We start from the raw sequence: 25,338 nt of genomic DNA, 5'->3' as shown, positions 1-25,338 counted from the left end.
GTGATATCAAGAAATGGCTGAAGGCATTGGATACTGCAAAAGCTATGGGCCCTGACAATATTCCGGCAATAGTACTGAAGATTTGTGCTCCAGAACTTGCCGTGCCTCTAGCCAAGCTGCTCCAGTGCACCTACAACACTGGCATCTACCCGGCTACGTGGACAATTGCCCAGGTGCGTCCTGTACACAAAAAGCAGGACAAATCCAGCCCGGCCAATTACCGCCCCATCAGTCTACTTTCCAGCATCAGTAAAATAATGGAAGGGGTCATCAACAGTGCTATCACAAACCACTTGCTTAGTAATAACCTGCTCACTGATGCCCAGTTTGGGTTCCACCCCTGACCTTATTAGCGCCATGGTTCAAACATGGACAAAAGAGCTGAATTCCCGAGGTGAGATGAGAGTGACTGCCCTTGACATCATCAAGGCCACATTTGACAGAATGTGGCATCAAGGAGCCCTAGAAAAACTGGAGTCAATGGGAATCAGGGGAAAAACTCTCCGCTGGTTGGAGTCATACCTAGTGCAAAGGAAGATGATTGTGGTTGGAGGTCAGTCATCTCAGCTCCAGGATATCACTGCAGGAGTTCCTTGGGGTAGTGACCTCAGTCCAACCATCTTCAGCTGCTTCAATGACCTTCCTTCCATCATAAGGTCAGATGTGGGAATGTTTGCTAATGATTGCACAATGTTCAGCACCATTCGTGACTCCCCAGACACTGAAGCGGCCCATGTCCAAAAGTAGCAAGGCCTGGGCAATATCCAGGCTTGGGCTGACAAGTGGCAAGTAACATTTGCACCACACAAGTGTCAGGCAATGACCAACTCCAACAAGAGAGAATTCAACCATCATCCCTTGATGTTCAATGGCATTACCATCACTGAATCCCACACGATCAATATCCTGCGGGTTACCATTGACCAGAATCTGAATTGGACTAGCCATATAAATGCTGTGGTTACAAGAGCAGGTCAGAGGCTAGGAATCGCGCGACGAAGAACTCATCTCCTGACTCCCCAAAGCCTGTCCATCATCTACAAGGCACAAGTCAGGAGCATGATGGAATACTCCCCACTTGCCTGAAGGAGTACAGCTCCCACAGCATTCAAGAAGCTTGACACCGTCCAGGACAAAGCAGCCCGCTTGATTGGCACCACACCCACAAATATTCACTGCCTCCACCACTGAAGCACAGTAGCAGCTGTGTGTACCATCTACAAGATTGACTGCAGGAACTCGCCAAGGCTCCTTAGACAGCACTTTCCAAACCCACGACCACTACCATCTAGAAGGACAAGTGCAGCAGAAAGATGGGAACACCACCACCGAGAAATTCCCCTCCAAGTCACTCACCATCCTGACTTAGAAATATATCGCCGTTCCTTCACTGTCACTGGGTCAAAATTCTGGAACTCCCTTCCTAACAGCACTGTGGGTGTACCTACACCACATGGACTGCAGTGGTTCAAGAAGGCAGCTCACCACCACCTTCTCAAGGGCGACAAGGTTTGGGCAATAAATGCTGGCCTAGCCAACGAAGTCGACATCCCATGAATGAATTTTAAAAAATAACAGTTTGCTTGGAATAAGTTTGAGGGAGCAGGAGTTGGTTCTCATAGGAAGATGAGCTTAGAGAGAGCAGGGCAGTTAATGGGATAGAACCTATCTAAAGATGTACGTTCAGGGCTAGGGCAGCAGGAACCATGAGAGGTATTTTGGCCCAGTGGGATGGGAGAAAGGAGGGAAGTAGCAGTGGCAGCTGAACAAATGGTCTTGGTTTATGTGACAAAAGAGCTCCTTGTATTTGTTATTGGAGGCAAGGGTGTAGAAAGCATGGGAAGGTGGTTTAAGAGAATTTGTGATGTGAAAGAGAAATCATAGTCTCATCATAATGTCTAAAGTCCTTGGTTCAAGGACTATAGAAGGACTTAGGGGACGGAATCTCACATACCAAGTGCTGCAAGTCAATCAGAGGCCGGCAGCTCATGCTCAGCAGCGCCACTGGGTTGGCTGTGGCTGCTGCTGGAAGGGCAGGCACCAGAGCCCCAGGATCGTAGAGCGACCCAGGCCAAATATAAATAATATGGTAGGCTGGGGGTCTCGGAGAGAGAGGTGCAGGGGGATCAGCAGCATGGGCAGGGATTGGCTCAATGAGCCACCCCTTGCCAATGTCAAGTTCGTCAACCAGCCACTGAGTGCCTTTGATCAATGGACCCTCCAATGGAGGTGACAAGCAGCCCACACAGGTTTACCTGTCATGCAGGTTGCATAGCGACAGGCCCACATGCAGCGGGGTTAATACCAGCGGCAGTGGGATGAGGGGCAGGAAGGTCAACCATGGGCCTTAATTCGGGCAGAGGTGGGAAGGCGGCATGAATCCAGTATGTCACCATCCTACCTAGTTACATACCCTTCCTGCCTCCAAGTTCACCCGCCAAGGTTCTGCCCAAAATTTCAGGCCTGTAATATATTTTAAAAATCACAGAAAATAGTACAACTGAAATTTTGATTCTCCCTGCAAATTATGGTGAATATCTAATGTTCCATAGGAATATTGGTCAAGTAAATTTCTTGAATGTCTCCTCGGACTTACCAAACAGACGTAGAAATCAATGCCTACTTAAATCCAGTGCTGTACCCAGATGTAGGCAACTTTGTATTTCTACCAGTCATATATCCTGATGTGGGTAAATTATTACACAAGTACCAATTTTGCTTCTTGTGTAGTGATTAATGTCCTGTAACTGCTGTCGAACCTGTTAAACAAACTGTGATTCTAAGTACCTTTTGTTCACTCTCTCAGAAAGGATTGAAGTGAATTATGTCAAAGAAAGCTTGTAGCTTTGACAAGTTAGAATTACACAAGTCAGTGTGTATGAGGAAAACATGCACTGAAGCAGCTTTTTAAGTCATTCTTTAACAACCCTTCAATCTCACAGTGCCAGCATTTACTCTGAAATGACAAGACCACATGGAGAAAAATAAAACAAAACTATAGATATAACATGGCTTTTCAATGTGATAATAAAATCCAGTGATCTCCTCTCCCTGGTAAAAAACAATCTTTCATTAATTGACTCTCAATTGCCGCCAATATCAGAGGCAGTGTTACAGTCTGAGAAACAGTGTGGCTCAGTTATGCAACAGATCTCCTCAATGGATAGTGGACACAGCTGACCTTACAAAACCCAACATTTTGTGACCAGTTCTTGAGATAAGACAAAATGCAGTAATGAGTGAACTTTGTGTTACATACACATCCAGCCTTATCCATGGCCTGCATTTCCTAACTGAAGCAGCTTACTGTGCAGAGCAATGGAGCTTGGCCTTTGTGCTAAGGCTTTGCAGAGTTGGCTATGCCAACTTTTGGAGGCAATCCAGTATAGAATTTGTATCAGAGAGTCAGACATTTCCTTGGTAGCAAATTTATTAAACTTTTGTGCCCCCCTGTTCATACAAAGCACAAGAGAGCAGGGATAGCACCAAATAAGTCAGTCATCCACCAACAGATCCATCAACACACAGAATTGTTCTCTAATGGCAACATTCTCATAGCACAGAGCATCATTAATGACACCTAAGTAACTGGAAAGTTCCTGTTACTTTTCTGCCACCACCACTTGTTCTTCCTTGCCTTTGCATTCTGCCTCAAGCTCACCAAATGCTCTTCCATCATGTGTGGTATGCAATGTTGCTTTGGCACACATAGATGAGGCCCCCATAATATACTGTATATGCCATGCTGCCTTGATCTGGGCACCTAGCAGTCTTGATGGATTGTTGGCTCCCTGACACACCTTCAAACAGAGCTTGCATTGCTAGAAAGTGCGTGAGATGTCTGTCTGGCTGTCTACATATCTATGGTGGGATTGAATGAGTAGAGGGACAAGTCATAAGAGCAGAATGGCCAACATCTGATTTGGGGAAGGCTTGCTGCTTTCACTTTTCTTTAGCCATCTATGTTCTGATAAGCTAGGAGATCCAGAATGGCCTCATTAAAAGGACCCTATGGTCTGTGATTTTAAAACTTTTCTGCTTTGCATTTTGACTATGTGCAATACTGAATATCCATTTTTTTCTAATAAGAACAGAAAAACGCAGCAGGTCTGGCAGCATCTGTAGAGAGAGAAATAGAGTTAATATTTCGAGTCTGTGTGACTCTTGTTCTGTCGCTGAGTCCAGGAGGTTGATTGAGATAATTGCCAATACTATGGCAATGTTAATAAGGTACTGTCACTGTTAAGTTCTAGCGATTAATGTCTGTGGAAAGTGCAATGAGCAATTATTGTGCAAATCAGCAAGTTCTTTAAAAAAAAGGGGAAACAAAGAGTGAGATGACATTTCTATGAAACAAACAATGTATTAGTGTAAATCAACAAGCAAGTTCTGGCAATTCTCAATTCATATCTTCTCTCTTAACACAATGGACTTGCTTGTGCAATAATAATGGCAGGAATTGTGAACACACATTACTGCTCCAGCAAGACCCAGCCCATTACCTCACTTAACTTGTTGCCACAAGTAAGGTATACATTTCCCCTCTTTTCAGGTAAAAAAGAAAGAAAATTTAACATTTGTAATCTTACATTTAGACATGTTAAAATCACTGTCACATCACTGCAGGAGTTCCTCAGGACAATGCCCTAGGACCAACCATCTTCAGCAGCTTCATCAATGACCTTCACTTAATCATCGGGTCAGAGGTAGGGATGTTTGCTGTTAACTGCATGGTGTTCAGTCCCATTCGTACCTCCACAGATAATGAAGCAGTCCATACCCACATGCACAGATCTAGACAACATTCTGGGGGTTGATAAGTGGCATGTAACATACACACCATATAAGTGCCAGGCAATGACCATTTCCAACAAGAGTACGATGGAATACTCTCCACTTGCTTGATGAGTACAGTTTCAATAACAGTCAAGAAGCTTGACACCATCCAGTTCAAAGCAGCCCTGCTTGATTGTCACCTAATCCACCACCTTAAACATTCACACTCTTCATTACCAGTGCAGTGACAGCAGTGTGTGTCATCTACAAGATGCAGCAATTCATGACCCTTTGTTACTGCTGAGTTATTTAAAATCCCAGAGGGAAACTTTAAACGGTCATAACCTATATTTTCAATTAGTATGTTTGAGAAACAGTTCTAAATTCAAGGATAAGACCACCAGTTCTTGAAAGGTTTTTATATCAAACTAAATGGACATTTATTAATTTACAACATACGCATAAACACATACACAAGGCTACAAATTACTACTATCATAACTTTTTACCAAATTCCCAAACTAATCTCCACTAAGGCAATAACAAGCCATAGACTTTAAGCAAACACCAGGGAAAGCATTTTCACCTTACAAATTCAAAATGAGATTCCTTTCACTTTGGTTCCTTTGCAGACAGTTGTAGGCTTACTGCTGCTTTGATGTTAAATGCTTTTGCTCTGCACACACAAGAACTCCCTTCCCAACACTTCTCCTTGAATGTAAATTTTCATTGTCTCACCAGCCCTTTGAACTCCACCTCTTCTAACAATAAAACCCCTTTCATAGTACTAATTTTATTAGTAATATAAACATTGATTGGTCTCTCCTAGCTCGGTGCAAGATTTCACTTCCATTCTTGAATGCTCGATTCAATAAAATGCAAATGTACTCTGTACCTCTCTGTTTACATCTCAAAACTACTATACATCCAAGCACCCAGACTAACTAGCTTTAATTCAAATAAAACACACACAGACACACCCACAAACTAAACCTCTATTTTTAAAGAAATAATTTCCAATTATTTTATATACATTAATAGCTTCATTGCACCCTTCAATAGCACCTTCCAAACTCGTGACCACTACCAGATAGAAGAACAAGGGCAGCAGATACATGGGAACAGCACTAGCTACAAGTTTACTTTCAAGTCACATACCATCCTGTCTTGGAAATATATTGCCATTCCTTCTATGTTGCTGGGTTAGAAGCCTGAAATTCCCTCCTGACCAGCACTGTGGGTGTAACTATACCACATGGACTGCAGTAATTCAAAAAGGTGGCTCACCATCATCTTCTCAAGTGCGATTAGGGATGGACAATAATTGCTGGCCTTTCCAGTGATTCCCACATCCCATGAATAAAGTGGAAAAAATCTTACTTCTTGGCAGGCACAACTTCTGATTTAACCACAGTTTTTTTTAGTATCCTTCTTTTATTTCAACAGGAAATTGGAAACATGCCACATGTACAAAATTCAGAAATGTCTTTCAACAAAGCAGCGCACAAACCTCCAAACCCAACCCTTCAAGCACTACCTGCCTCCTTATTTAAGGAAGGATGTAAATGCGTTGGCAGCAGTTCAAAGGAGGTTTACTAGATTGATACCTGGAATGAACAGGTCGTCTTATGAGGAAAGGTTGGACGGACTGGGCTTGTTTCCATTGGAGTTTAGGAGAGTGAGGGGTGACTTGATTAAGTATACAAGATCCTGAATGGTCTTCACAAGGTGGATGTGGAAAAGATGTTTCCTCTTGTGGGTGAGTCCAGAACTAGGGGGCACTGTTTTAAAATTAGGAGTCGCCCTTATAGGACAGAGATGAGGTGAATTTTTTTCTCTCAGAGGGTTGTGCGACTTTAGAACTCTGTCTCAGAAGGGCAGCAGAAGTGGGATCATTGAATATTTGTAAGGCAAAGGTAGATTGATTCCCTTGCCTAACAAGATTTTGTTATTGGGGTAGATGGCAAAGTAGAACTTGAAACACAAACAGATCAGCCACAGATCTTATTGAATGGCAGAGCAGGCTTGAGGAGCCAAATGGCCTATCTTCTGCTCCTATTACATATGTTCGTATGTGGCAGAGTCTGTAGATCATGCCATCTCAGAACCCACTGAACTGGAGTGGAAGCAAGTCTTTCTCAATCCCAAGGGACTGCCTAAGAAGATGATGATGCAACTAAGCTATTGAACTCAGACAATGGTCAGAGAGTTAAAAGGCATTGACTTAAGAATTGCTTAAGGTTAATGTTTTCACCATAGGGACAGTCTGTAATTGATGTTGCTTTGTTTAACTTGATCAGGGGCACAGATATCTGGTTGTGACAGGGATTGAAAATTATGGGGTTAAATATGGAGTCTCAAGACATTGGCAGTTTTATTAATGGAGGGTAGTAGGCCTAGATTGAATAGAGGAAACATGGTGATGGAAAGATATTCTGCTATTGTATTTGATATTTTGAAAGATCATGGAAGATTTACAAATATTTTTCCAAAGGAAATGAAATAGGTTGAGTGGAGTCTAACCTATCTTGATGTTATTATACATTTATGTACAGCTGGGAGGTCAGCTTAGTGATCACAACAGCATAGTGGTTATTGTAGATTAGCATCAGAATAAATGACTATGCTAGGTTGTTGTAAAAACTGAACAATTAGAGAGCTACTGTCTTTCAAGGAAAGGAACCTGCTACCTCTCTCTGGTGGACCCAGTCCCACAATATCTGGTCAATTTTGAATGCCCTGGTGGCATGCAGGGATTGTAAATGAATACAGAGTCATCTCCATCCTAACCACAAATTAAATAAATTAACTAATTTTCCATGTTGCAAAAATCATGGGATCTCCACTCTAGACTTTATTCGTTCATTGAAATAAGCACATTCAACCATTTGACCCTCAGTGTTATCTTTTTGCTACCAAGATCGAAAATGGAGAACTACTAAAACTCACTAAAATGCTGACTGGTAGAGGTGTATGTTAGGGGACTCACACATTCCACACAACTTGAAACAAGAATCCAGTGCTTCTTTTATAATCTGTCTTCTTAGCACAAGCTTTTTAATTTAAGTTATTGCAAAAAGGTAACAAAACTAACAGACATTACAGTTTTGAACTTTCTAGTCTAAAATGGAAATATTCTATACTATTAATGCTTACACTCAGATATAGTTTGCACCAGGGAAATTTTACTAATGAAGTCATGGCTACCTGCTTTCTTTTCCATGTTTAGTCTAGCTCTCACAAATAATTTCAATGATGGGACAGCATTGAAGAGATATTTCCCAATTCTTCACAGATGGAGTGACAGAAATTGCATTTTTCTATCAAATGATGTGACTCACGCTTCACCGAGATTACAGTTTTTTTTGAGTACACTGTGCACATTGAAGATCAACACAATTCTACAGTTAACCAGTAGAAGCAGCATATTAAAATATTCAATAGATAGTTCCACTGAATAATCTTACAGGTCTTTTAAGGTTTGTGCCAAATCCTACATGTAAAAAGAATTAGGAAGGTGAAAGAATAAAAATTATTATATCATAAAATACATGAATCTTATAAGATTAAAGAAATCAGTGACAAAATCCTTCTCAGCATCATGAAAGGTTCTACACTAGCATTATAAAAGGTCATCCACCAACCTTGTTCAACATCAACCTATATTAACATATTAAAACATCCCCAGGCACTTCACAGGAGTGTTATAAAGCAAAATTAGACACTAAGATACATAGGTGATGCTAGATGGCCAAAAACTACATTTCCAACAGAATTTTGTTTTCAAGAGCCTTCCAAAACTAGAAATACAGGTTCCAATTGCTTTATTAAAAAAGACAAGATCATTGATGTCATCGACAGATCCAAAAATCAAGACTTCTTTTTTGTACAGTGGTACTGGTACATCTCATAAAATCAAATAGGTAGAAAATTCTAATGTACTTAAAAGAGATTTCCATATCTTTGAGGTACCGTTCTAACCAACATATTGATAAGGCTGCCAGCTCAGCACACACCTCCATTGCAGGTCAATCTTTGGTGCCTGCTGCCCATGACAGCTAGAGGTGTAAATAGGCGTGATTCTAATTGGCATGAATTTAAATTTTAGAAAATGGTCCAACCTGGGTTCTCAAGATATTATCAAGGTATTGAAATTACATATTTTTGTAATGACGTGAAAGAGGTACGTTTTAAGCATCTTAAAGGAGGAAAAATAAATAGAGGAAGAGAGGTTCAGAGAGGAAATTGCAGAGCTTAGGCAGCTAAAGACATGGCCACCAATGGTGGAATGTTTAAAATCAGTGATGCTCAAGAGGCCAGAATTAGATGAATGAGACATCTCGGAGGGTTGTGGAGTTGGAGGAGATTACAGAGATAGGGAGCGGCAAGGCCATGGAGGGATTTGAAAACAAGGATAAGGATATTACAATCAAGACATTGCTTAATCGGGAACAGGTGAGGACATGGGTAATAGGTGAATGGGACTTGGTGCGAACGAGTCCAAGAATGTAACCAAGTGAGTACATCCAGCTGGACAACAGTGCAGAGGTGTTAGAGGAAAATAGCATTCTCTACTGAGTCAAAGACTGTAGACAAGTCGAGAAGGATGAGAAGATAGTTTTTCTTTGTCAAAGCACATAGGGTGTCATTCATGACTTTCATAAGAGCCATTTTGTGGTGGGGCGGAGACCTTAATGAAAGGATTTAATCATGGAGTTCCAGGAAAGATGGGGCATCCTTTTTGGAGGTGACAACACATTCAAAAACTTTGGAATTAATAATGAGTGGTATTTTATTCAAGAAACATGTTCGCAGCCCAAAAACTGAATTGCAGTATAACTTATATCAAAAAATTAATATAGAAACTAAATAATCAAGTTAAAAACATGAAATGTGAAACAATCATTTTGTAACAAAAATAGACAAACAGATGCAGCAAGTAACAGGAAAGTGGTGGACAGGGTATTTGGAGATGAAAGGGAGGCTGGAGTTGGGATGGTAGTTTGCAAGGGTGATAAGGTCGAGGGTTGCTATTTTTGAAGAGAAGTGATAACGAAAGATTCAAAGAGAGGAACAGTAGTTTAAAAGAGAGAACTATTAGAAACATTGATTACCATGGGAGACAGGAGAGGAATTTGAGTGTCAGCAGTTTAGTGGGAAGAGGGAGCAGGAGGTGACTCTCATGAACAAATGAGCTCAAATGAAGGGAGATAGGAGAGAAACTAGAGTTCTTGACTAACAAGGGAGTCAAAGGTTATCAGGGGTAGATGGACAAAATGTGGAGCGAGGCCACCATCAGATCAGTCATGACCTTAATGAATGGCGGAGCAGGTTTGAGGGGCTGAATCGCCTACAGTTTCTCCTAACTCATTTGTTAAAGAAAGATACAAACTAGGGCAGGAGGGAGCTTTAAATGAAGTTTGGCCTAGTGGGCTATGTTCTTTTGCTTACAAAGGTGATGCACAAGTAGCTCGTGAGCAAGATAATTATGATAAAAATAATACATTCTTCTTCAGTCTTTACTCTCTTTACAGATAAAGGGTTGCCAATTACTTTGTCAGAGAAGACATTATTTATTCAAAAAGCAAAAAATAATGACTAGGCTTTGCAGTTTTAGCTTTAGACCTATCAAATTTGGATATTTGTAGACTTAAATATCTTATGATAGTCAAATACACAAAGCCCCTTTCATCTACTGAGTAATATGGTGAATGTATCACCATCCCTCCCTAAAACACTAACCACACACACACACACACACACAACATGCAACTCAGGAATCCAGGTGAATATACAGACAGCGATCAAATCCAGACCCCTTCTCTAAGCCAATAAGCCCACCAATTTCATGGAAGAATGCTAAATTGACTAACATGAGAAGACACATATTTCACCATTAGAACACTGGGTTCAATTCCCTCACTGGATATGGATTGGAATTCCTCCTGTGCGTTAAACAACAGCTGATTTATCCACACGCTCCCCTCCTGTACTGGATTGCCAGCTCAGGAATTTAATCTTTTGAAATATTTTTGTAGACTACACAACTCATGTGGCCACAATACCAGGCAACTGCTGTACCACTCAATAAAACTGAAGTGACAGCAATAGGCCTGTGTACACATGGTGAGAAAGAACATGGTTCTACATATGCAAATGACAATGACAGAACTTTTTAAATAGTAGAACACATGTAGGAAGGAGATTTGGGACTCAAGTTGTGAATTGAATAACTTTGCTTTAAGCAAAATCACAAAGCACCAATGTGATCACTTTATGTCTAGAAGCCAATTCAATGTCACTCATTAGCAGTTTCCCTTTTCAATTTCAAGACAATCTAATACATTTTACATTAACTAACTCTGTAACCTAGAAGGATAAGGGCAGCTGATAGATGGGAACACCACCACCTGGAAGTTCCCCTCCAAGCCACTCACCGCCCGGACTTGGAAATATATCGCCGTCATTCCTTCACTGTCGCTGGTCAAAATCCTGGAACTCCCCTCCTAACCGCATTGTGGGTGCACCTACTCCACATGGACTGCAGCGGTTCAAGAAGGCAGCTCACCACCACCTTCTCAAGGGCAGCTGGAGATGGGCAATAAATGCTAGCCCAGCCAGCGAATCCCACATCCTGTGAATGCATTTTTAAAAAGTGTTATACAAACATCTCATACAGCTCACTGGAACAAAACTGCAAGCCTACTTAAAACAAAATTGGCCAGAATGACATGGGCCATTCAGCAGAAGACAGTTGACATTTATTTGAAACAGAAATTCAATACAGACTAAATGACACTGGGAGAGTATAACAACCTTGAATGCCAGTCTGCCATTTGAGTCAGTGAATGAATACGACAGCTGATTTCTATGGTGTTACTCCCTTGTTTTACTAAATTTACTTTCTCTTGAACATTATAGAAGGACATTGACACATAAAGAGAATATATTTTATTGTTGATAGGTTTCTAATCTAACCCATGCTGACCGTCAACAGCATTAAAGTCTCTTTAATGAGCAATGTGGAAATGGTATTAAATCAATCAGGAATATCTGTACTTAGGCTGCTGGCTGCAAACATTGTTTTGCTACCATATTTTGTATGTTAGAGTCCATCTGTTCACAAGGAAAGTCAATGCAGGAAAACAATTAATCAAGCAAGTCCAAATTTATTAAGTCAATATATAATTGATATCACTTAATATTCACTGACTATGATAGAGATCTCTTCTCACTAATTTAAAACATCAAAATTTTACATGTAATTTAGTGTATGTTATACAGAGAACATCATGGGCAGCACTTTTCCCTTGTCGGGGGCGGGGGTGAGATGTGGGAGTGGGTGGGCGGGTTCCCGATCGGCTCCCCAGGTCCAGGGCGCACCGCCATTTTAGCAATGCAGGCCCGGCCAGCATGACATGCGCTAGGAAGCGCTATGCACCCCCTCTGCGGGCAGGTGGGGATTCCCTGAGCTGGAAAAGGGCGCACAGATCTCCCTGAGGCAAAGTGCTGTCTCAGGGAGATCAGTGTTACTTTTAAAAAAGATAATAATGGATGAGAAAAATGTTATTGACATGTCCCCTTATGTGACACTGTCACATGAGCTAGGATATGTCAATTACTTTTATTAAAAATGTAACAAAAATTTTAATACCCTCATGAAACCTCATCCTGCCCGTGGATGAGGTTTCATGTTTTTTTATGAAGGCCTTCACCTGCCCGCCAACCTTAAGGTTGGTCAGATGAGTCCATTAATAATTTTAATTACTTTTTTAATGGCCTTAATAGGCCGTTGACAGGTCGGCGGGCGCGCAGCCGGCTCGGCTGATTGCCCGCCGAACTGAAAATCCAAATAATGTGCGGTGATGTCGGGACGCACGCCCGACATCACCCTGTGTCGTTTTGCACACCGGGCTGGCTGACCGGAATATGCTCCCCCATGGGTACAAAAAGAATGTAGTCCAGTGTCTCCGGACAGCAAATTCACACCTAAATCAGTGGCAGTTAACTACATTACTGCAAACAAAAATATGGTAGGGAGATTGGCCAAAGCTTCAAGCTACTTAAGGGATTTCTTGTTTTAAAATTATGAAGAAACAAACCAAAGGAGTTGGGAACAGGCAAAAAATGCTGGAAAAACTCAGCAGGTCTGGCAGCATCTGTGGGGAGAGAAACAGAGTTAACGTTTCAAGTCCGTATGGCTCTTGTTCAGAGCTGAAGAAGAGTCATACGGACTCGAAACGTTAATGCTGTTTCTCTCTCCCCAGATGCTGCTAGGCCGGCTGAGTTTTTCCGGCATTTTTTGCTTTTATTTCAGATTTCCAGCATCCGCAGTATTTTGCTTTTATCAAAGGCAGTGGGGTTGGTTGGTCACAGTGTGCAAAGTAGAAAAGCTCTCCAAATAATTTAAGAACAATTGATCAATTAATTTAATGATTTTTACAAGTCAGCGCATTGCCACACAGAAAGGTAGTGGGAAGCAGTTCCAATTTATCAATGGCAGTGATCATCGTCTCACCTGCACTGCACTGTGAGGGACGTGTTTCACCATGAGCCCAACCCCTGCCCAAGCTCATTATTTATACAGCTGTTTGATTGTCTGGAGCAAAACTGTAAAGTCCACCATTTGAAGCAAATGCACTTTTTATATCCTTTTTACACTTTTGGTTAATGTGGCTGATAGACCAGTTATGCCACAGATTTGACAATAATGTAAAAGCAGCAGTTATGACCTTGTATCATTATATGTGTGCAATTTGGCAGTGAAGTTGTGCAGCAATGCTAGCAAGTGGAGTGAGATTGTCTCAAAGGCATAGTCTCATTTTAACATTCCATTGGGTGCAATACAGCTACAATGTCTATAGCTACATGCCTATTATACCATAACAGATTCGTTCCCCTTAATTTTAGCTACGGTTCAATCTCAGTCAAAGGTACCATTGAAACGCTGGGCGATATGGAAATTAAGGTATAATCAACAAAAAGTGGGAAAGGAAGCAAAAAGGTAAAAAGGGAATGAGATTTGAAAGAAACAGTATGGTCCCAGAAAACCACAGCTAATCAGTTGTGCCCTCACTTGTACCTTCACAGGAATTACTTCAGAATATTGATCAGGTCCCAAAGATTGCACAATGACCTGGTGAGGAGTTCCTGCCAATCCTAGCCATGACCATTAACATTGGAGAGGGCAGAAGCAAGTGCAGGAACTCTGAATGTCAGAGTTCCCTCATTCAGGGAGATGGTAGCATAGTGGTAATGTCAGTGAACTAGTGATCCTGAGGCCCGGCACTGGGGACACGGGTTCGAATTCCACCATGACAGCTGGTGGAATTTAAAATTCAATTAATAAACCTGGAATTGAAAACTGGTCTCAACAATGAAACCAATCGCAGTATGGCCCCAATCGTGGGCTTCCCAACTGCCCCTGCCAAGCCTGCCCGACACGGGCAAAATTCTGCCCCATGAAACCATTATCGATGGTCATTAAAGCACATCTAATTCACTCATGCCCTTTAGAGAAAGGAATCTGTCGTCCTTACCTGGTCTGGTTTACACATGACTTCAGATCCACAGCAATGTAGTTGACTCTTAACTGCCCTCTGAAATGGCCTAGCAAGCCACTCAGCTCAAGGGCAATTTGGGGTGGGCTCAAATGCTGTCCTTGTCAGTGACATCCATATCCCATGAAAGAGAAAAAAGTACCAGGCGCTCATAGAGACCAGGCATTTGGGCAGCATGAGAAAGCTAGGTCTGGATCCCCAAAGTCAAAAGAGCAATAGGTGCTTTAAAATGGTCCTCTTTGCTGGGGGGAATTTAAATATTTTGCACAAGGTGAATCGGAAGTCCTCGCACATCCCTCCCTCAACTTCCTTGAAACCGGAATATCTGCCAGGATCAGTGGGACAAGTTCCTGGTTGGACAATTCCAGCATAAAGTGCCAGCATTGTAGATCCTTGAACTTTCGTGGCCTAGATTAGCAGTCATTAACCTTACCAAAGTCAGTGCTCTCTTCTTGTATCAAGAGCCAATTCAGTCAGAACAGCTGGCCCTTTCATTAATGATAAACACTCTGAAATTGCCTTTTCACCCCACTGCACATGGGAGAGAGTGATTTTCATTTTGAGATTGCCTTCTGGGAGCAGAGAGGCTGGTAGCATTTTGAGGTTCACACCTCGCTCAATGGAACCAGCGATCTAATTTACCTATTTCAGGCTAGTCTGATATCAGCCCAGAGACATGGCAAGCTCCAGCAAGCAGCAATTAAATAAATGGCCAGATTGTGTCTGTGCAGACTTGATGGGCCGAAGGGCTTCTTCTGCACTTTTTGATTCTGATTATCTATTTCAGGTGCTTATTGAGGGAAAAATGTCGGCCCAGAACACACCAGACGAACTCTCCTATTCTTCTGCAATATTGTGCCATTGAAGCATTTACATTGTTTGAAGGGAAGAGATTTAACATTTCATTGAAAAGACAGCAAAACCAGCTGTCCAGAACTCTTTCAGTCCCACACGAGAGTATAAGCCAGATTTTGTGCTCAATTCTCAAAGCTAGTACTTGAACCCACAATCTTCCAACTGAGAGACAATGGTGCTCTCACTGAGTCAGATCCATGATGCTGAACTTGGCAAGTTGTAATCAATCCCAACATCTTTAACACACATAACTCCTTCCTTCCTGTATTTTCCTAATAACAATTTCTGAAAAAAAAAAATAATGGAACGTGAGAAATGCTGCTGTGTGAAATCAACAGCACGCAAGAAAACAAAACTAATTGTTATCCTTAATCACCAAGGTTATTCACGTGAAACAATATATCAAACCAATCATACACTGAAGTATCCACAGACCTTCCCATGATATCTATACTTACCCACATCATCTTCAAATTGTTCTACACCAGCTGCTGTTAAAATAAGTAAATTGGCATAGCATCAACTGGTAGGAGCATATTCTATTCTGTGGGAAAAAAAATCTTATCTGTACCCTGTCTTGATGCTTGCCAATACTTACATCTTCCAGTTTTGCAATAAGAGTGTAAATTATATAAACCTGTTAATTTACACATAGTAGATAAACCAGTTATTTAGCCAACAGGTTATATTTATTCCCTGCAGTGTTTTTAAGTTGGATCACATTTCATTGAAATTATCTTTGTACGCTGAATACCGTCTCTGTCTTAGTTATTTGTCTTTTCTCACAGGAATATAGTCTCTTACCACATCCATTAAACAATTCTAAACATTTTTCTTCAGTTGATTCATTTTCTAGTAACACCATATCCTCTCTAGGCCTTTTCTCACAGTACGCTTTTTCAACAAAAAAAACAAATAGCATATGACAGAAAGCAAGGTTGGGCATTTATTGTAGCCTGTATTTATATAAACACAAGTTAAATCTTTACAAGGAAGCATTGGAAGTGTTCGAAATGATTACTTGATGATCTTAGCAACCGCCAAAATACTATGAACTTGATTTCATCCTGCTTTTGAAAACAAAAGCAGCACAGCATGCCGGGAATAATACAAAGATTGTACACTGGCAAACAACGTTCGACATTCTTAATTTTGTGGAAAATTTCCCACAACACTCAAAGCTCATGAGATCATCATCTTCAAGGACCAGCAAATAATTTGCCCTTGGAGGTATTAACATCTTCTAGGAGCATTTTACAGGCTGGCTAATGGCTGAAACAGTTCTAATTTATTTTTTCACAGAACCTCAAATTATGAACCTCCTTACCACTATCAGTCTTTCTTTACTTCTGCGATCAAGTTTTTTTTTAAATCTTGATTTATTGTTTAGTGCCACTTAGGCCCTGCTTTTCGATTAACCTTGCTTCTCTTGGTTATATTGCGGACTTGCAAGTCATCATGGTGTCTCAATAACAAAAGAAGAAATGTCAAGACTAAGGGGGAATTTTTTAACAATAATTTCCAGGCAAAAAACAAGTAAAAGTGAATTGATTCCCTCTAACCCATCCAATTTGCATTTCCATTCTCTTCAGTTTAATTTTATCATGCTCATGTCTTCAACATTCAGTTATCATCAAGTTTTAGATTAGTCAATTCCATGCATCTATTTTAAAACAGGTTAAAGTCAAACCACTTTGCCTCAAGCTAATGATTCTGAAAATAGAATATGGCACTGGTTATATATAATGCCTCCAGAGAGAAAACACAAATGGTAGATTATTTCAGTGCTACAAGAATAAAAAAAAATTATAAATTCAATATTGAAGAGACACCGCCACATCAAATTCATTTCAAACAACGATCAAAAAATATAAATTTCTAGTGCCCAACCATTCTCCCAGAAGCCAGCTGTATGAACTTGGGTCCACTGGATAAAAAGATGATCAAGATTTTGCCAGAAAATTTTTAACCTTTCTTTGGAGTCCAGGCCATTTCGCTGCTTCCCCATGAGCCTGTCACCAGAGTCCATTTATGCTAACTTTGAGGTCAACACAACTCATAGTAATGGACTTCAGCGCTGTACCAGGTTTTGACTGGGATAAGTCTACATGAACTCCTGCCATAGGGGGTCCCCATCTTCTGACATGTTTGAAAGGGAAATGCCCTGTGCTAAAGGAGGTCAAAATCTTGGAAACATTAGAAGCCCAGCACTTTTCTGAGTTCTGCCAGCCTTACATTAGAATCGTGAGCCAGAATTTTGAGATGGTCAGGCAGACGCAGCGGGCAGGCCTAGGAGTGGCTGGGAAACAGTCTGCCGCCAGCGATCGGACCCCGACCACGATTTCACGCTGGCAGGAAAATTAAGACCCACCCAGTGTGAAACGCGACTCCGCACTGGCTGGGAAGGGCCAAGTGGGGGGCGGGGGCGGGGCCATGTCAGCCGCCGGGTCGCCATTGGTTTAAAGGTGGCACAGGCAACCCCGGGGAGGCTGCCACAGAAGGACGTCTCCTGCATATTCGCTATGGATTCGAGTGCGGTTGGACATGGCAGGCGGGAGGGCAGGTCGGAGGGCAGGTCGGGTGGGCTCTTGGACCCTCCCCATTTTTCTGCTGAGTGCCTCGCCATCCTCCTGGAGGAGGTGGCAGCCAGGAGGTACACCCTTGTCCCCAGAGATGGGAGGAGTCCACTGCACCTCACCAAGAGGGCATAGGAGGAGGTGGCAACAATGGTGAGCAGCCATGATGTGGCACAGCACACCTGGGTCCAGTGCCAGGGCACTTCAATGACCTGCTGTGTTCAGGAAGGGTGAGTACCATGTTGGCACGGGTCAGTGTGAGTGCAGAAGTGTTAAGGTGTGGCCATCCCCCCATGGACCTCAGGGGTGATAGAGTCTGAGTGCCAACTGTCAATGATGCCGGAGCTGGCCACGGGGGTAGCCCTGGCTGCTTGGACTGAGAGCCTTGTGGCTCGAGGGCCACGACTTGGATATGCCCAGCCAAGTGCTCCCTAGCTGAAGTTGGCCAGGCTGCAATGGCGCTGCAGGTACAGAGTGGACTCATCAATGCTCCTCTGTTGTTTCAGAAGACTGCCCATAACAATATAGAAAGGTTGCGGGCACCGTGATGGAGGTCTCCATGGTCTTACCAGGGTGCCTGGCATGCACAGTGACGGCATGTTGACCTTAACTAATGACATATCCTTGTTCTCCCGTTTAGGTTCACCAGGCAGCGTGTGCTCTGTGGACACAGGCACAAGGGCCGCCCCCGACATCGGAGGCCACTGAGCTTCTGTTGCACCTGCGTCATACCCACTCCCTGAAGCTGGCACCAATACAGATACCAGCACCTCGGTGGGCATTAGATCAGCGGCTATTATCTTGGTGCACATTGGTGAGGGCACTTTGCATTCACTTGAGGTGAAGGCAGAGAGTGCCCAGGGCGTCAGCAGTCAAAAGACTACTGGAGACCAGGATGATGCTCAGTCGAAGGATGTCCAGCGAGGTGTGCAGGAGGATCTGATAGAAATCCATGAGGGCATGCGTGCCATGGTCTCCATGATGGGGAAGTCCACGTGTAACGTGACCACTGCATTGACCTTCATGGCCGTGTGCACTGCTTCCTCCATTGAGAGAGTGGCACCTCTCATGGAGAGGCAGCTCCAGGAACAGAATCAGGAGTTCCTGATGTTGCACTTGGACTTGCAAGCCCTCGCACAGGCAATGGCCTCAGGAGGTTAGTGCCAGTGTGGGAGATGGATGAGGCACCCAGTATCCCAGCTAGGTGCCCGTCCATAAATGATGAGCAGAGAGGTCCAGATTGACCTCACGTTGGCACACGAGCTGCCTGTCATCACTGCGGGCTCCTCCCAGGATGCTCCAGATGACGGCAGCACCTCTTACGCTCCTCTGCCAGTGACTGTCGCATATGTTGAGGCTGCAGCGACTGGGGAGATACCAGCCATGGCACTGGCCACTCCCGTTCAGGCAGGGACAGCACAGCCTCCTCTGGCCAGATGACAACTGCCAAGACCAACAAGACAGCAGAGTCAGCAGGCTGCCTCCAATGCCGGTGCCAGCAAGGAGGGTGCACCAAGTCGTGGCATTCACAAGCGTAAGTTAAAGACACCATAAGCTTAAGAGGGACAGTTCATGGGTGATTTTCCTGTCTCTCAGGATGTAAGCATTGTGGAAGCTGCCAGGGTATCTTGCACAGGCTCCTCAGCCTGGCTGGCCTCGTCCGAATGGTGAAGAATAAAGGTCAGTACTCACCCGAACAGAGCTTCTGTCACCAGATTGACGCAACTGTGGACAGCTGATTGGCAGACTCCACACAGATCCCACACTGGCCCCTAGGAAGAGTTGGAGGCAAAGAAGTTGAGGGCCTCTGTGACTTTCAGAGCCACTGGCATGGGGTTTCCACCCACACCATTGGAGCTAATCTCAGGCCCAATCATCTGGCAAATGGAGGTCACGGTCTCCCTGGAGCATTGTACCTCAGACATATTTAGGTAGCTGCATCACTGCCTGTAAACCCTGACAGCAGGATAGTGACATCTTCTGCAGCCCCTTCTGCTTTGGACTTCAAGCTGGCCCTCCGCCCCTTGTGCCTGTGTCTCTCCTCCCACAGGTCCCTCCCCTGGAAGCTGCATTGGTCCTCCTCTCCCTTCTGCCCCTCTCTTCCTCAGAGGAGGAGGTGCCACCAGTGGAGACCACAATCCCCATTACCAGGGTAACGGGCGGCTGATACCTGGAAGGGTCCACACGGTCTGAATCCTCCAATGGCCTGGCAGACAACAATAAGTCCTGAAATGAAGTCTGCAAATGCTAAGAATGAAGCCATGAACAGAGATGAGGCTGTCAAGTACCAATAAGCAACCAACTGCAAACTATCTCCAAAACTCCTCACTACTCACACTGGCAATGCTGCTGACCCTTTTTATCCCACCCACGGATGAGGTTTTTTAAAAATTTCGGCTGACTGCCTGCCAATTTTCCCCGTGCAACGAGTGCGAAATCACAAGGGCAAGGAAAAATCGCAGTCAATTGGACTGTTAAAGGCCTTTAGTGGCCTGTTAATTAATGGCGGGAGGGCTCCAGCACACGCTTGTGCCCGCCAATCGAAATATCGTGCAAGTGCGCGATGACTTTGGGATGCTCACCCGACATCATCGCGCACAATTTTAGGCCCAATCGAGTCAGGTGCACGCCCACTCTGCCCATGGCGTAGAATGAGCGAGTTTTCAGGGCTGTTGGATTTTCCAGTCCCACCTGTGGCCGGAATCGTCGCGGGCAGGAGGGAAAATTTAATGGACCAGCAAAAGATTTGTTGGCTTTGGGTGGGAGGGACCGGAAAATCCCAGCCAATGTGCTTTTCTAAGCACTTACAATAGCAGCGTGAGAAAAAGAAAACCAATGAAACTGGGAAGCTTGTAACTATTAACACCAATGACATTTTGCACACTTTTTGTAGTCAGAACTCTCTTTGCATGACATTATAAGAAAGATCACAGCCATAATAGTCAGAGTGGATTATCACTTTTCAATGTAGTACAACACACGACTGAAAATACATAAATGTATTTCTTTTACACTTGTTCATGCAATGCGTGCACACACGAGAATTCAACTGTAATGCAGCTGTAATTATCCAACTGAACAAGCCTAATGAGCTCACCCATCATTGTGATGCCTATGTGAATAATGCTGTAAATGCAGGAAAGGAAAGAGGAAAGCACTTGAAAAGAAAAAGTTGTTCAAAATGCATCAATACCTGGACAATATCCAGGCTTGGGTTGACAAGTGGCAAATAACATTCATGCCGCACAAGTGCCAGACAATGACCATCTCCAACAAGAGAGAATCTAACCATCGTCCCTTGACATTCAATGGCATTACCGTCACTGAATCCCCCACTAACAACATCCTGGCGGCTACCATTGGCCAGAAACTGAACTGGATGAGCCACATAAATGCTCTGACTACAAGAACAGTAAGAGGCTAGGAACCCTGTGGCGAGTAACTCACCTCCTGACTCCCCAAAGACTGTCCACCATCTACAAGGCACAAGTCAGGAATGTGATGGGACACAAGTCAGGAGTGTGATGGAATACTCTCCACTTGCCTTGATGAGTGCAGCTCCAACAACACTCAAGAAACTTGACACATCCAGGACAAAGCAGCCCACTTGATTGGCACCCCTTCCCAAACATACATTCCCTCCACCACCAACGCACAGAAGCAGCATTGTGTACCATCTAGAAGATGCACTACAGGAATTCACCAAGGCTCCAAACCCACTACCGCTACCATCTAGGAGGACAAAGGCAGCAGATACATGGGAACACCACCGCCTGGAAGTTCCCCTCCAAGCCACTCACCATCCCAACTTGGAAATATATTGCTGGTCTTTCACTGTCACTGGGTCAAAATCCTGGAACTCCCTTCCCAACAGCACTGTGGGTGTACCCACATCACAGGGGTTCCAGCGATTCAAGAAGGCAGCTCACCACCACCTTCTCTAGGGCAATTGGGGATGGGCAATAAATGCCATCCACATACCATAAATGAACTTAAAAAAAGGCTGATGCTCTCCCTATAGTAACTGATACGGTAATTTTCCAAAATAATGTCATAATTGGGTTTGAGAGTTAAATGAGATTTATAATGCATGATGCAAGATGACATTCTAGGCTAATGCAGTCTCAAAGACCTGGCATATCGGAACAAAGAGAAGCAGGTGATTTTCAACCTGAAGATAGTCTAAAACACAAAGCCAAATAGCATATATGGAGGATCCCTGAAAATAACATTTCTGAAGGTGGCTTAATTATGAACAGATGGATAAATTGAAAAAATTATTAAGAACATTGTAATAAGTATAGAACTGTCTATCAGCAATATTTGCAGCACTCAAACAGACTGAAAATATGCTACATAGGTTCCACCTTCTGTAACTCAGCATATGTCATTTACTACACAACAAAAACAGAATTACCTGGAAAAACTCAGCAGGTCTGGCAGCATCGGCGGAGAAGAAAAGAGTTGACGTTTCGAGTCCTCATGACCCTTCGACAGAACTTGAGTTCGAGTCCAAGAAAGAATTGAAATATAAGCTGGTTTAAGGTGTGTGGGGGGGGTGCGGAGAGAGAGAGAGAGAAGTGGAGGGGGGGGTGTGGTTGTAGGGACAAACAAGCAGTGATAGAAGCAGATCATCAAAAGATGTCAACAACAATAGAACAAAAGAACACATAGGTGTTAAAGTTGGTGATATTATCTAAACGAATGTGCTAATTAAGAATGGATGGTAGGGCACTCAAGGTATAGCTCTAGTAGGGGTGGAGGGACCATAAAAGATTTTAAAATATTTAAAAATAATGGAAATAGGTGGGAAAAGAAAAATCTATATAATTTATTGGAAAAAAACAAAAGGAAGGGGGAAACAGAAAAGGGGTGGGGATGGAGGAGGGAGCTCAAGACCTAAAGTTGTTGAATTCAATATTCAGTCTGGAAGGCTGTAAAGTGCCGAGTCAGAAGATGAGGTGTTGTTCCTCCAGTTTGCGTTGGGCTTCACTGGAACAATGCAGCAAGCCAAGGACAGACATGTGGGCAAGAGAGCAGGGTGGAGTGTTAAAATGGCAAGCGACAGGGAGGTTTGGGTCATTCTTGCGGACAGACCGCAGGTGTTCTGCAAAGCGGTCGCCCAGTTTACGTTTGGTCTCTCCAATGTAGAGGAGACGACATTGGGAGCAACGAATGCAGTAGACTAAGTTGGGGGAAATGTAAGTGAAATGCTGCTTCACTTGAAAGGATTGTTTGGGCCCTTGGACGGTGAGGAGAGAGGAAGTGAAGGGGCAGGTGTTGCATCTTTTGCGTGGGCATGGGGTGGTGCCACAGGAGGGGGTTGAGGAGTAGGGGGTGATGGAGGAGTGGAGCAGGGTGTCCCGGAGGGAACGATCCCTACGGAATGCCGATAGGGGGGGTCAAGGGAAGATGTGTTTGGTGCATCACCCTTCACCCCCCCTATCGGCATTCCGTAGGGATCGTTCCCTCCGGGACACCCTGCTCCACTCCTCCATCACCCCCTACTCCTCAACCCCCTCCTGTGGCACCACCCCATGCCCACGCAAAAGATGCAACACCTGCCCCTTCACTTCCTCTCTCTTCACCATCCAAGGGCCCAAACAATCCTTTCAAGTGAAGCAGCATTTCACTTGCATTTCCCCCAACTTAGTCTACTGCATTCGTTGCTCCCAATGTGGTCTCCCCTACATTGGAGAGACCAAACGTAAACTGGGTGACCGATTTGCAGAACACCTGTGGTCTGTCCGCAAGAATGACCCAAACCTCCCTGTCGCTTGCCATTTTAACACTCCACCCTGCTCTCTTGCCCACATGTCTGTCCTTGGCTTGCTGCATTTTTCCAGTGAAGCCAACGCAAACTGGAGGAACAACACCTCATCTTCCGACTAGGCACTTTACAGCCTTCCGGACTGAATATTGAATTCAACAACTTTAGGTCTTGAGCTCCCTCCTCCATCCCCACCCCCTTTCTGTTTCCCCCTTCCTTTCTTTTTTCCAATAAATTATATAGATTTTTCTTTTCCCACCTGTTTCCATTATTTTTAAATATTTTAAAATCTTTTATGCTCCCTCCACCCCCACTAGAGCTATACCTTGAGTGCCCTACCATCCATTCTTAATTAGCACATTCATTTAGATAATATCACCAACTTTAACACCTATGTGTTCTTCTGTTCTATTGTTGTTGACATCTTTTGATGATCTGCTTCTATCACTGCTTGTCTGTCCCTACAACCACACCCCACCCCCCCACTCCACTTCTCTCTCTCTCTCTCTCTCCGCACCCCCCCCCCCCACACACCTTAAACCAGCTTATATTTCAACTCTTTCTTGGACTCGAACTCAAGTTCTGTCGAAGGGTCATGAGGACTCGAAACGTCAACTCTTTTCTTCTCCGCCGATGCTGCCAGACCTGCTGAGTTTTTCCAGGTAATTCTGTTTTTGTTTTGGATTTCCAGCATCCGCAGTTTTTTTGTTTTTATCTCTATTTCATTTACTTATTGTAGGAGAATTTTGTCTTCAACATTCCTGATTGAAAGTTGCTATCAATGAAACTCCCATTATCTAGGCAAACCATCATTTTGTATTCTTCACTGGAGTTCCTGCAGAGAAACTAACAGTTTTTGTGATTAGGCCAACATGAAGTCTGCTCACAATTCATAGTCACTTGAGGGCTGTGGTGGAGTATTACTGTGGTACATAATGGGCCAATACATGCTGTGACAGGGTATCTAATGGCCTCAGCTCAAAAAATTTAACCACAGAAGTCGCTGAATGTGCATGCTGATAATGATGCAACAAGTGAAACAGGGCATCTGGGACGTGAGTGAAAAGGACAAGCTACAGAGTATGTCCTTAACCAGTGAGATTTAAGGATTGGGTAATAAACTGTGAAAAGATTGATAATTCACCCTCTTTTCAATGCAATATTAAATCAGGTACATAAAGAGAGGGAAAAGAAAAATTGAATTAAACGAGAGAGGGAAAAAGTGACAAAAGAAAATAATTAAAATCAAAATTAGACATTTTTAAAAACTCCTTAAAAAATTGAAAACTTGAAGGGATGAGACTCAGTTGCAAGAGTTAATTTTCAGTGCCAAATAAGCTGGTTGGCCATAATTAATAATTATCACATCGTTAAAAGTGTACTTATGCTACTCATTGATAACCCTAAATGTCTGTGGCAAGTTCAATTTGTATCTACCTGAACACTGAAACTCAATGACACTCAATTCATTTCAATAGGGAGGCAGACAGAGACAGTGGAGTGGTGCTACTTGGAAAGCAAATTCTGAACATAGGCATCAACCTCTGACCTGAAGTTTTCGTCCCATTTACACATAAATATGGGTGAGCTCCATTAGCTTCACTGTTATTTTGCCAGAAAATTCTGGGCCAATACGTAATTGTAATATAAGCAGAAAGTACAGCTACTAAATGACATTTACACTGTGTTATTTTTTCTTATCACAGAAAGAATAGCACCCAGTATGATTCCACAAAAGGCAAAGAAGCAGCATATTATTCAGATTGGATCCCCAATTAAAACATAACCATAGATAAAAATA

The 25,338-nt window shown here is 43.2% G+C and overlaps 1 protein-coding gene across 2 annotated transcripts in view; it reads right to left on the bottom strand.

Moving 5' to 3' along the window:
- Positions 1-25,338, bottom strand: part of cdh13 (cadherin 13, H-cadherin (heart)) — a 1,064,070-nt gene that overhangs the window by 832,391 nt on the left and 206,341 nt on the right. The gene's annotated exons all lie outside the window — the stretch shown is intronic.

This window comes from Carcharodon carcharias, chromosome 7, assembly GCF_017639515.1.
Source record: "Carcharodon carcharias isolate sCarCar2 chromosome 7, sCarCar2.pri, whole genome shotgun sequence".
Lineage (NCBI taxonomy): Eukaryota > Metazoa > Chordata > Chondrichthyes > Lamniformes > Lamnidae > Carcharodon > Carcharodon carcharias.
This window is presented reverse-complemented; position numbering and strand designations above follow the sequence as displayed.